This window comes from Paramormyrops kingsleyae, chromosome 12 (genome assembly GCF_048594095.1).
Source record: "Paramormyrops kingsleyae isolate MSU_618 chromosome 12, PKINGS_0.4, whole genome shotgun sequence".
NCBI lineage: Eukaryota > Metazoa > Chordata > Actinopteri > Osteoglossiformes > Mormyridae > Paramormyrops > Paramormyrops kingsleyae.
The window spans coordinates 18505151-18518086 of NC_132808.1; the positions used below are offsets into that span (position 1 = coordinate 18505151).

The 12936-nt window shown below is 40.6% G+C and overlaps 1 protein-coding gene across 6 annotated transcripts in view; it reads right to left on the minus strand.

Annotated features, from left to right (window-relative positions):
- Positions 1–10976, minus strand: part of LOC111842607 (adhesion G protein-coupled receptor L3-like) — a 179562-nt gene extending 168586 nt beyond the window's left edge. For 3 of the 6 annotated variants that reach the window (XM_023809356.2, XM_023809354.2, XM_072697604.1), the window contains exons 1-2: positions 10386–10976; positions 5621–5692 (exon numbers count right to left, since the gene is read on the minus strand). The gene's annotated coding sequence lies outside the window, so the exon portion shown is untranslated. The remainder of the gene's footprint in view (positions 1–5620; positions 5693–10385) is intronic. The other 3 variants (XM_072697605.1, XM_023809355.2, XM_023809359.2) reach the window with 2 other exon arrangements.
- Positions 10977–12936: the final 1960 nt, after the last annotated feature.

The window sequence follows — 12936 nt, forward strand, 5'->3', positions numbered from 1 at the left end:
GATTAGGATATTGAGTTGGGAGTTACATCTCCAGCCAGCCCTTCATGTTAAAGCTGAGGAAAATGCTAACGGACCAATAACGCGAAGGGAACATTAGCTATGTTAATGAGTATTAAAAATGCTAGGGAAGTAACTGCCGTCTTGCGATCCTCCAAAACAGATTCAGGAGGGGATAAATTGTCCGATGCGGCAGGGGGATCTAACTTCTACCCCGCCCAGTGTGGCTACCGCTCAAGCTTTTATTCAAATTAAAATGCATAAATTACCGGAATAAACATGATGTAATAAATGTGACGCAGACTCAGGTTTGTTTGGACCCCTCTCCGACGTCCCGGTTAACATTGGGCCCATTCCTGCCAGCCCGGAAAAGGTGAGCAAACTGCAAAGCTATCTAATTAGGAGTACCACTGAGAGATTGCTAAATGAGGGGCGGTGGCGTCGTTCGACCAGAAGGGTCGAACCGAATCCTCCCATGTCTGTCCCTGAGAACAGATCTTCCTGGATGAAACCACAGTGGCATGTGGAGATCACTGGTCCCCATTTTTACACTAGCAGCAGGACTTATCTAGCTGAATTCCTCCAGATGGCTTGAGAAGCTTGTGTTGTGTTTTTGATAAAACTCTAAAACAATGAATTCTTTCTCTTCTACATTTGTTGTACCGTCACTTGTGATCAGAGAAGCATCTGGCTACAAACTCAGACCAACATTTCAGTGACCTTGGCAGCAGTAAGATACCGTCAGGCTCGGATAATTTTGCCTTGAGGTTCTTTGTTTCATTTAGAATCGTGATACAATTCATTATTGTGAAAGCCTGTTTACTTATTAAAAATTACATATGAACTTACGTATGCAGTCATCCGTCAACTCACGTCCTATCGAGTAGCGTCTGACCGTACTTACGTCACATAAGAACCTTAATAAAACTTATCAAGAGACGTCTGAAGCAGATATATTTTACCACGTGTGAAGCACATGGCAAAAACCAAAACTGTGGAGCCACTACAGAGGTTTAGTTAAATGCGCGTGACATTGTATTTCATGTTATATAGCATATTTGACCTCTCCCTTATAATTATCGAGATATATCCAGATTGCCTTATGTCCTCACTTCCGGGACGAAACCTTGACGTAAGCTAGTGAATACCTCATAAATACTTCTTCCTTCCTACTTCCGTATGTACATTGAATTGTTAACATATATGACATTTATAAAGATACCATCCGTAGAAACCAATAAGAAGATCCAAAACTGTCAAATCTGAGATGTTTTTCAACACAACAACTGTAGAAACCTGTCAAATCTGAGACACTGTTACACACCGTTTGTGGAAACCTGTCAAATCTGAGATGTGTCTCTCGAACCATCTGTAGAAACCTGTCAAATCTGAGATCTCTCACAAACCGTCTGCAGAAACCTGTCAAATCTGAGATGAATCTCACAAACCATCTGTAGAATCCCATCAAAGTTCAGACATCTTTTACACACCATCTATAGAAACGTGTCAAATCCTAGACGTCTCCAACACACCATCTGTAGAATTCCATTCCATGCTGAGAAACTTATTACACACCCTCTGTAGAAACCTGTCAAATCTAAGATGTCTCTCACAAGCTGTCTGTAGATCACTGTTAATGCTGAAACATCTTTTACACATTATCTGTTGTCCAGACAGCCCACATGATTGCCCTTAACATGGCCCTCACACAACCTGCCATGAACTGGTGACCCTAAATGCTCTTTAGAATGACACTGACATCTCCTACGTCCTCCTACTCACATGCATGGAGGTTTAGCCCCGTTCTTAACACAACTTCCCAATCTACCCCATCTCTCTCATGAAATTCTACAGCCCCAACATGCTTCAAGCTGGTTTTCACATATATATTGTGCATAATATCACCTATGAAAGTCTATAATGTGCCACTAGGGCTGAAGTCTATTTCATTTTCTGATCTGCTGAGGGCAGTGTTATCTATCTCCCCCTGAGTGTTTTATAACATGCCAAGGTGGTTCTGCAAGACTTAATCAGGCCACAAAGTGCCTTATTAAAGTTTGTGCCTGGGTTTCAGCAAGATCTCAGCAGATAATGACTCTCTGCTCCCCCTCCAACAGCACCTCAAGGAAGATCATTCTCAGCCTTGCCAGGATCAGTTCTCTAATAAACTCCTTTGTGATTAAGTAATTGGTAAATGCTCTGATTTTGGGTCAGGTGAGCACTGGAATGCACAATTAATCAGAAGCAGAAGAAGTTGCATTAGGTAATAGCTATTTTTTTCCACAATTCAATAAAGAAATCTCCGTGATTAAACAAAGAGCAAGGAGCTCATGTGACCTTATAATAATGAACTTCGCTTTTATACTACAATTTAACTGCATTCACATCAGCCTCAAAGACCATGATTTAATATCCAACAGAAATTAATGAATACTCTCAGCAACAGTGAAATACTGCGGCAATCGTAGACATGAAGCAAATTAGCAAAGTTTTCTGTATTTGACAAGGTTTAATAATACATAACCAAGGCAGATCACATCTCCTATACTGTAACTGAGGTGTGCCTATATTTGACAGATCAATCATATTAATTGCAATTACAAATATGCGATAAACACGCAGGTTCTATTGGTTCTGGTGTTTTGTCTTGTTTGATAACTATTTGTATTTGGTAATGCATATGGAAATATTCTGGGCTGTACGTTTTTGCATCGTTGTGGCTCAGGGACCCTAATAACCTAACCATATCCCCATCATTTGCTGTAAATTTGCATTTCAGACAAAGGCCTGATTTCCCCTGCCCCTCGTACCATAAAACACACGTTTCTGGGGTCTCCGCCGCAAACCAAGTCCCAAAAACGTAGACATTAAAATCTGCAGCATCCATCCATCCATCCACCAATCACCAATCCAGAACAGGGTCATGGAGGATTTGAAGCCTATCACAGATAGCATAGGAATCAACGCAGTGGAACACCCAAGATGGAAACCAGTGCAAAAAACAACATGGCCCACATTCTGGCCATAAGGGATATTATATTTCATCACGGTAAAGTCAGTGATGGCCTTCAGTAGTTTTTGATATTTGGTTGCTTGAGTTCCACAGCAACTTTCCAATGCACCCATTTATACAGTTAGAAGGTGTAACTGAAGCAATCATGGTGAAGTATCACACCCAATGGTACCTTTGTAACAGTTTGCATCCCATGAGCTTATGAGTACACTACCTACAGATCCTACCAAATACTCCTTATCCTTAAACTGTTACGAAAATGGCTGTGAATGGAATCACACTCAGTGAGCAGGTCTGATTCAAAAACATATATGATTCCTGCCACAGGATGCACGCTGAAAATTCCAATTACTACAGACATCTTCCTCCAAGAGGACTCACACGCTTTGAGACCTAACAGTCAAGAGATTATCGCATTTACTGAATCAACTAAATTACGCAACTGCACAACCCATTCTTCAGCCTTGGTGTTGCAAGAAATCAAACACAGACAGTCAGGCTTATCAATCCAAAATGTCACCAAGGTAGCGTTTCAGATAAACTGGTTTCTGAAAAAGCCGTCGCAGAGATAGTGCGAACGTCCAGGAATTATTTATTCCTCTAACTCTTATGACGGCTTTCCCAGACAAGACGTCCAAGCACACCAGCCTGGTCCCAGTCTTTGAATGTCGATCACTAAAGATTTCACACCACTTTGAAGCGAATGTTATTTATGTTCCAGGTAACCTTGTAAATAACAAGAATTTATAACAGTTTGTCACTTGTGGCAATTCCACAAAACCATAATGCTAAAAGATGCCCCCCCCCCCCATCTCACATTAAGTATGGGGCCCCTACTTCAAGATTGTTTATCTATGCAGACTGTAAATCCTTCACATGAGAAGGTAAGCATGATTAACGTTAAGAGTGAGCTAAGGAGTGTGGGTAAAGAAAAACATTTATTTCTGTAGTATTATGTGGTCTAATAGCACAAAAACTAGCAGGCTTCTAAATTTATCACTGAACATGTCAATGAAGTGCATTCCTTAAACGGAAGCATATATGCTTTGAAAAATCCATTCTGATTTCTTCTGAAATAGCTCAGATGAAAATGGGAGCTAATGGGGAAAAAACAGTATTGCAAATTTTCATTTAAGGTATTTTTGTTTTTAACGGGAATCATTTCCCCATAGCTTTGAGCACAATGCCCCCTTTCAGAAGCAAGAAATTCTGTTTCAAGACCTGTGATGCCAACAGGGAAGGCAAAGAAAGCATGACAGAACAATGAGAGAAAATAAAACTACTGACTCATCACATATAAACACGAAACAGATGTAAATGGTCCGGCCTGGCAGTACGAAGACACAGGGTCTTCGTCATGACAGTGTACACGGGGAACTTTATAAGCATACTAACGTAGAAGTTAAAATACTTGGAGTGCTTCAGGCTTTTGAGTCATCTTAATTTTGACAAATGGCGCAGAGGCAAACTGAAAACTTGTTGATGGAAGGCGGCAATTTGGCTGCTTTCAGCATAGCGAGGACCTTCGCTGCACTAATGGATAGTGAAAAACATTAAGTGACAGATTCACAATACATGTTTGTTGTATAGCTTGACAGTATAACAAGGCATAGGCAAAGACAGAAAACACCCGCCAGTTGAACGAGCTTCTGTCTTTTCATCCGAAACGCCAGAAACTCCTATTTGTCCTCTGTGAAGGTCATTCCACTTAAGAGCAGTGTCACATCTATGCCAGCAGTTCTGTCAACATCAGATACAGGCAGTTAGCAAATTATTACCCAGAGAAACTTGTTGACTGCAACGTAACTAAGGGTGTATCTCATCTTTGGCCAAACAATGATTGATTTTAAGTGGGTCTGCTAATCAAATCAGTGCCATTTGCCCTCCATTAATTACAATCATTGTCGACGATATTGATTCTTCGGTAAATCTCTAAGATTATTTCAGCTTTTGTGGTATTCAGATGCTGATCCGTCTTCACACGTATTAAACATTAGCACTTCAAAACTGCATTCAAAATCACCAAAATACCTATCTCAAAATACAGTAAAAGTAAAAAATAAATGATTTACAACCAACGAATGAAATTAGCATTGTTATAATGCTACAATCATTTATTTTGTATACAAAAATCAATTACGATGGGAAACTAGTTTTAAAAGAGTTCGAAATTTCATAAATTCCGTATCATGCACTAATGACACGTAGCACTTTTTCGTTAATAAAGTGTTCCATAAATAACTCAGAGGCGTTCATACTAAATAATTGCCTCAGAGAACTAATTACCCGTATACTGCATAGCACTGTCTACTTTAAGAGGGGCGCACTAGACAGACAGAGTCTAGACCATCCACGTCACAGACAAAGGCTGGTATAAAACACCATCTTTTTCCCCATTGCTGCCGGCTGAACAACAGACATCCTCCTTCAACGTATGAAAGGCTGAATTCTTGGCTTCAGCATGTCGATTTCCAGAAGCCGTTTCTGATAACGTCCGAGAAATGAACAGAAGCGCCGTCATGTTAGGCTGGATGCTCGTTCGCTGTCACCTTGCCAGCTTTAAATTAATAATATTCCGGAACATTTCCTATAACGTCAAATGACACGTACCTTTGAGAAACCAAATGAAGAAATCCAGACTACTACTGATGTATTTATAATCCTTCAATCCTTCAAGCAGAACTGTAAACAAAATGAAAAACAAAATTAGAGCACATCTGGGGAATTAAATGGGTTTTTTTTTTTTAATCAGCATATAAGCACATGAATGTTGCACTCATTTCTGTAGAAAAATTATACACCTGTAACTCTGGTTCATCCGTAAAGGTAATTTTTCATTCATAAAAAAATAAATGCATCTATTTTTAACTCTCTAAATGATGTCACATTTTCAAAAGGGCCAAATCATTATTTTTCCTTTTGAGGCGACCCCTGAGAGGAACCGATAAATACGATAAATTCATCAATAAGCCATGACTTGCCGAGAACATTTCATAAATATATGGTTTAGCACATGAGGTATGTACAAAAAACACACACGCTTCATTAACACCTTTGCTGTGATTTGCCATGAAATAAGCAAACGTGCCTTATGACATGCTGTGCTGCTGTCTTACACTTTCAGGGTTGTTGGTATGTGTGTGTGGTGACTTGTGACTTGTGACTTGACTTGTATTTTGTTTGGTTACTTATGATTAAGATTCCGGCTGGATAGAGGTTAAGGTTTTCATTGCTGGGATTAGGGTTTTGCCCATAGAAATGAATGGGCAGTCAACATAAAGATATGAGTACACGTCTGTGTGTGTGTGTGTGTGTGTGTGTGTGTGTACGCCCTATTCATACCCCTAACATCCTATCCTATCCAGGGTTCACCCTGCCTTGTACAATAGGCCGCCCATGGTGAGTATTGTATACTTGCAACCCAGTATGGGTACATGGAGATTACATGAATAGCAAAAGTCACATACTACTTAAACACATTATAAATAAATACAATATAAGTGTTCGGCACCACAAACCAGGTCCTCCGTGACAAACGACAGTGTCACAGAGTGTCAACCTAATGGATCCACCCCACACACCTTTCCTTGTTATGAAATCAAATCAAAAAACTTTATTTGTCCACGAGGGGGAATTTGTTATAGATTCTACAGGTCATCACCACCTCTTAATTGTGAAATCAACGAAGGTATGCTGCAGGAAAAGCATTGAACTTATGCTGCTAAACATTATATAACTAAAGTTACATAACTTAGATGTAACTATAATAACATGAATGAAAACAGTACAGGGATGTAGCGGCCGCCTGCAGGACTTTTATTTGAACAAATTAACATCCATGAAATGTTACATCAACGTAAAACCCATTATGCAAACCTGGGGAGGGAGTTCAGTCCATCAAGGTTAGGAAGACCACTCTGGTCACTTAAGACTCCTGGGGTGCTTATTCTCATTACTCTCCACTAGATTCCTCACAGCGAAAGCTATTTTTGATGTAAGTCATGTTGTGCGCACAGGATGTAGGCTTTAAGCCTCAAAGAGAGCTGTTATTCAACCTCAAACACTGGACTGCATATTCAAAAAAAATGTTTCAGTCAATCCGATGTAAAAAAAATGAATGTGGATTGAATGCAACCACAAGTGAAATTTAAAATAATGTACATTATAGTAATTCTCCTGGATACTGCAGCGATTGCTCAAACAAAACACATTAATTTTATGAGACCAGATTCCTAAAGGTATTTTTTTTAATGTTCATTTATCTGGTACAATTTACCCCCCACCCAATGTAAGCCTGACTCAGTATGTGGTCACTTATACTTTTCTCACCAGCGTTATTTTGTTCGTAGCCTGCTTCCATTTATCAAGTATCACAATTAACAAACAGCAGCACCCTAACTTTACATGAAATGTGATGCATGTATCTAACATTCGACTCCCGATGGCCCAGGAAGCTTATGCTCAGAACCATCACCAGCCATTCCGGTCCTCAGTACCCAGCATTGTATCTGCAAATTCTCTAAAAACACTGAATTAACTTAATCGTCATTTTACTTGACAGTATAATGAAAAATGTATATTTTAAAGAAAGAATTGTCATATTTCAGAGGCGTTACTCAAATATTCAAAATATTTCAGTGATCTGTATGTTTTCAGAAATACATCTGTCGATTTGGCTGAAAAATCTAAACGGTTAACGTGTGGCGATGTTGCTAAAACGTAGCTTTTTGACTTCCCGCCATCACTAAGGACGCGCACAAGATGTACCCAGGCGGTGTGGGCAAGGCAGACGTAATCAGATACATTTTGCTGCTCTGTCTCCCGATTGTCAGGAGGCCACAGACATAAATTAATCAGACAGCAAGCGTAGACCTTTGGTCATTACTCAAGAGCAATGTACAGAAAAACAGGAATGAAACCGGCAGAGTGGACCTTAAAAAAAAAAAAAAAGACAACCAATTAGTCAGCATCACACCACAGCTCGTGTCCAGGTGGGCTGTGCTGATCGCCGCCAGAGAGGAACTGACTGTGTCACAATTAGTAGAAGAATATACATCCGTACATTTCAGTATGCTTGTTTACAGTACATTGCTCTTCTACTTGAATGTGAGGATGAGATCAAACAAGTCACTTTCAAAATCCCTATATGTACCCAACCCTAGCCCTATAGCCTATAACCCAAGCCATAGACTTAACCACACACAGAACACACTCAGAGTATAATAATAACAATAATAACAGCAAAGCTATTCTCCTAATTTTGATTAAACATTAGATATTCAAAAGAGTAATGTGCATATCTGTATTACCTGCAAGTAAAATAACAATAATGTCTGCTGCTATTATTATTATTATTATTATTATTATTATTATTATTATTCAGCCATTCTATTTATTTATTCGTACTTTTTTTTTTTTACTTCATGGGTACAGGTAGTAAAAGGCAGCCAAGCATTTTTCCAGTTACATGAAGGCTTTTTTGGTTGAACTTATCCAAGCCGGACATCAAAAAACGAAGAAAAGGTCTCTTGTTACAACGGTGGCCCCTGAGAAAAAAGAGGCGGTTGTGCTGGGCTGGTGGAGAAAACCAAACATTCACAACCCAGGCGGGCGAAGTGGCATAATGGCAGGCCAAATCGCAAGGACCATGCAGAATCACAAATTGTGCTTCGTACAGCTGTATTGAATTATAAAAAAAAAGGCAATATCTACCTTTCGGCAAGTCAAATAAGAATCAGATGTGGGGGTAAAAGTTTGTCATTGCAAAACGCGATAAAAACGTGATAAAGGCGTGATAAAATTGGCGACAAGAGCTGAATATTTCCGAACACCGGTTTTATCTCTCCTTTGGCAAATGTTGAAATATATCACCGGCTACACGATCCTTGAATCGCTTGTATGAATATTTGTGGTTTGAGGTTGCATTGAGAAAACACGGCGCATTTGCACGTATACTGTGTCGGGAAGATGATATTAATGAAACTGGAAGTTACTCTGCGATGACCGCAAGTGACAGTAAGAGTCATTTAAAATTGCGACGGAATCTGTATGGCAGTAACGAGGGCGCACGGACACTGATTAAAAACTTCGGACAACATATATTCACAACAGCCCTGACAGCGAATGCCAATGGGAGCAGAAAGATTTATCACAGTCAAGGGGGGGGGGGCAGTCGCTGCTGTGTACAAACCGAATATAAATCAAAGAAAAACTGACAGGCTATGGCATTGTCTGATCGGGCTCCTGCACAAAAGACTTTAATTATCCACCACTACTTTTTCTTTTTTTTCTGAAGATGATGGTGATGGTGATGATGAGGATGATGATGATGATGATGATGCAAACGTTGTACTGCGTCAGTCCTTCTTTTTACTTGTCATGGACATTTTGGAAATATGAATGGACCGTTTAAATTATTCCCGTTGCAAATACCTAAATCAAGAAATCACACTGGGAAAAGGCAGCTGTCATCATTTTAACCAGGAAAGTATGACCACGCACCTACAACGGCGGAATTTTGTCTAAGGGAAATAATTCTCCGTTAAGCTGATAGAGACGCAGCTACAATGTATACATCAGTCCAGTACTGAATACCACAATTATCTAAATCGCCGTTCATCAATACTGCTATTCCAGAATATATACTTTAAATTTTGTAGAAATAAATTCCAATTCATTGCACGAGTAAACCCATTTTTAATAACGCCGTAGTTTCTATTGATATTACTGTTATTGCTATTATTTTGTCTAACATAATAATGCGAATAATTACAATGGCAAATTAGTTCGGTATATTTGCAGACTGTGATAAACCATTAGGCTGAATTATACAGACTACTAGGCGAAGTAATGGTTACTTGTATCGGTCACATCCACGTTTTTCTGGAACTGCAATGCACTCCAGCCTGCTAAGCTTGGGTAAAAAAAAATACTCAGGGTGGCTGAAAAACAGCAGCATGATCATATATTTTATAAACATCCATTATAAATATGATGAACCTTTTTTGTCAATCGACTATAAGAAATTGTTCCGGAATCTTATACACAATAACACATCAAATCGGGGCTGTAAACCAAACCGTTTCCAGAATCCTGAACTCTTAAATAATTTCTCATCAAGTGGCACTGGTGTATGGTGATCCTTGAAACACTGGGGAATGTGTATATCCCTCGTCCACACTATTCAATGGGAATGGCGTTAATTCACCTACGCGCAGCCAGTCGAGACGGACCCGTACATCTGCGAAGCGCCGCTTTACGTGAAATAAGATCGAGCTCTTTTCGTTATTCCGAAATTGCAGGTAAAGTCTCGGAGATACGGTGGGAATCGCAAAGTATACAGCTAATTCGCATTTAGGATACTGCATGCGCTTACCGCGTCTCAGAAGATGCTGATCGGCTTGTAGAAATAATCTCCTTCTCGTCCTGCCATTGAGAAACGCCAAGGGTGAATTTACTCAAATAATTGTCTATATTTTCTCTCCGATTATTGTCCTTCAGGAGCAGATACCTTCTGGCACGGAAACGTGAACCTTCGGTCCCAGATAGCTCGATGAACTCCACATGGATCGCACAGGCTTTACGGATGTACAGTCAATAGCTAATATCCATTCAGGAGAAAGAAAATATTGAACGAAACGAGAAGCTCCTTATTTTGTATCCAGATCACTCTCCGCCTCCAGCTGAAAGCAGCCTCCACCGGCACATCAGGTCTTTTGCGTAGAAATGTGGAAAGGGGGGGAAACTCTTGACCCGGGAAGGTGTCCAGAGTTTTCGCCCGTATTTTAAAGCCCTGCAGTAAAGGACTCTAAAATTGTTTGCTCGGAAAATTGAGCTCTCTGTAAAAATGACAAGCCAATTCCGAAGCAGTGCACGGCGAAACACGGTCGGAGGCAAAGCAGGGAGAGCTGGTCCGCGGTAAAGCCCGGAGCTGGAATGCGCGTCACTTCACGGACTCGGGCTCCATCTAGCAGCAAAGGCAAGGCGCGCAACTGCCCTTACAGTCATACAAACTGCGAGACAAATAAAGAAAATTATAAACGTTATAATCGCTGCAATAAAAGAACAATAAAAAACGAAATACATAGCCAACGACACAAAAATGATAAAATATTTATTATTCTCATAATTATATAATACAAATCTCATGCCTTTATTATCGCCTATAGGCTATATGGTCAAATAATTTAGCTTTTCTTTTATGCGATCGACAAATAAAGGATAGGTATTAGAGAAGTCTTTGTGAGGTCTCTTAGCAACGCCATACGTAGGGGGTTGGGGTCATATAAAAAGGCGGTTGACCGCTGAGACCCGATGCTCAGCCTGTGGCCCCCACCGCTGGCCTCCCCCTACCCATTGATTGCAATGAAGCCGTTGCCATCAAAGAGCAAACAAGGGAGGGGGCGGGCGGCGCATTCCTGCAAAGCACGCCCATCATCATCTGACCGAAATACCTGTTTCACTGACTAATCGAACCTTTAATGGAGATAAATGAACGCGATAAGGTAGTCAAACCTGACCTGGGCGTGTGAATGAAAGGTGACCGGATTTCCGACCATTTTGTGTTAGAGACGTTTCACCTGAAACTCATCCACGATTTCTTTGGAAATAGGCGTAACTGTGAGGGTACCGCGGCAGCTGCCATTCAATGATCATTTCTGCGGGTCTAAGTAATTGTCTTTCCACGATTACCACTGCAAACGAGCAAGCTAAAAATGTACCTTTGACCTGAAAGTTATGCACTGTCCAGAAACATTGTACTTATAGCATAATATCCTACTTTCTTATGGGAACCTGCTTGTATAAGATAAAGTGACAGACTTTCGTCACCAAAATGAAATTATACTTGATTATTTGGTCTAAAATTGTTTCTCGTTTATTTCTAAGGATTGCAAGCATTGGATATTGTCCAGTTTCAAGTGAAACTTTACTGGGAAAGAACACAGTGACTGCGACAGGCTGTTTTTGTTCACATTGAAATAGGCATCTCACAAGCACGCCTAATCCAAGTGGAAGACATTGTATCATTTTAATAATATCACCTTCTTTTATTAACTGCAATAAACTGGCTTGCACATAAAGCTACCTCGTTATAAATTTTTGTGGAACAATGGAAAAGCCTTTTAAATTGGACATATTGTCAAATTAATTGTAAGATATAAGCTTTTGAAGCCATAACAGAGCACAGCGGCCTGTCTCTGTAGCGCTCAGCGAGGCGCCGGTGCCGTCTCTCTGTACTCAGACACACGGGCATGCGCTTCTTGACACCCCGTTGTCTCACACCACGGCTTGTGCGCAGCCCCTTGGATGTCGATCTGATGAATCAAGCCACACCTCCCAACCCCCCCTCCCCCCACCCGTCCCCTTCAGTCTGGCAGTTCACTCCACATTGACTCTATCAGCAAGGGGTAAAAAAGACATTGAAATGACAAAGAGATCTTCCCAGAACGGGCCGGATGCATCACCCGCATTCTTGATCCTTTTATGTAAAATAACAGTTTAGGGAGGATGGCGACATCAGCATTACACAAATGCTGGCTCATTATGTGGGAGATTCTTCTGGAACAACGCAAAGTGCTGCTCCGTATATTTTATACTACAGCGCTGCTTTTCAGATGGATCACTTTTTTAGAGAGACTCTAGGTTGGAGTCCCAGACTTGCCCTCACATCTACCTCACCTCTCAGGCCATACTGGTAGCACTGGTTTGAGATTCGAGTGAGAGATCCTGACCCAGTGGGATTGGGCAGCAGGTTGATTTTTGCCCTTTGCACAAGGGCCAAGAGGATTATGGGTAGTTCCCCATGCCCCATATCTAACTTTATGTCTCTGTAACGCCATTTAAACATTCTGCAAGTGTTAGAAGTTCAACCACCATGTGCAAAGTGCTGGCGGACAGCTTTGTGCCTTTTAAATAATATACCAGGT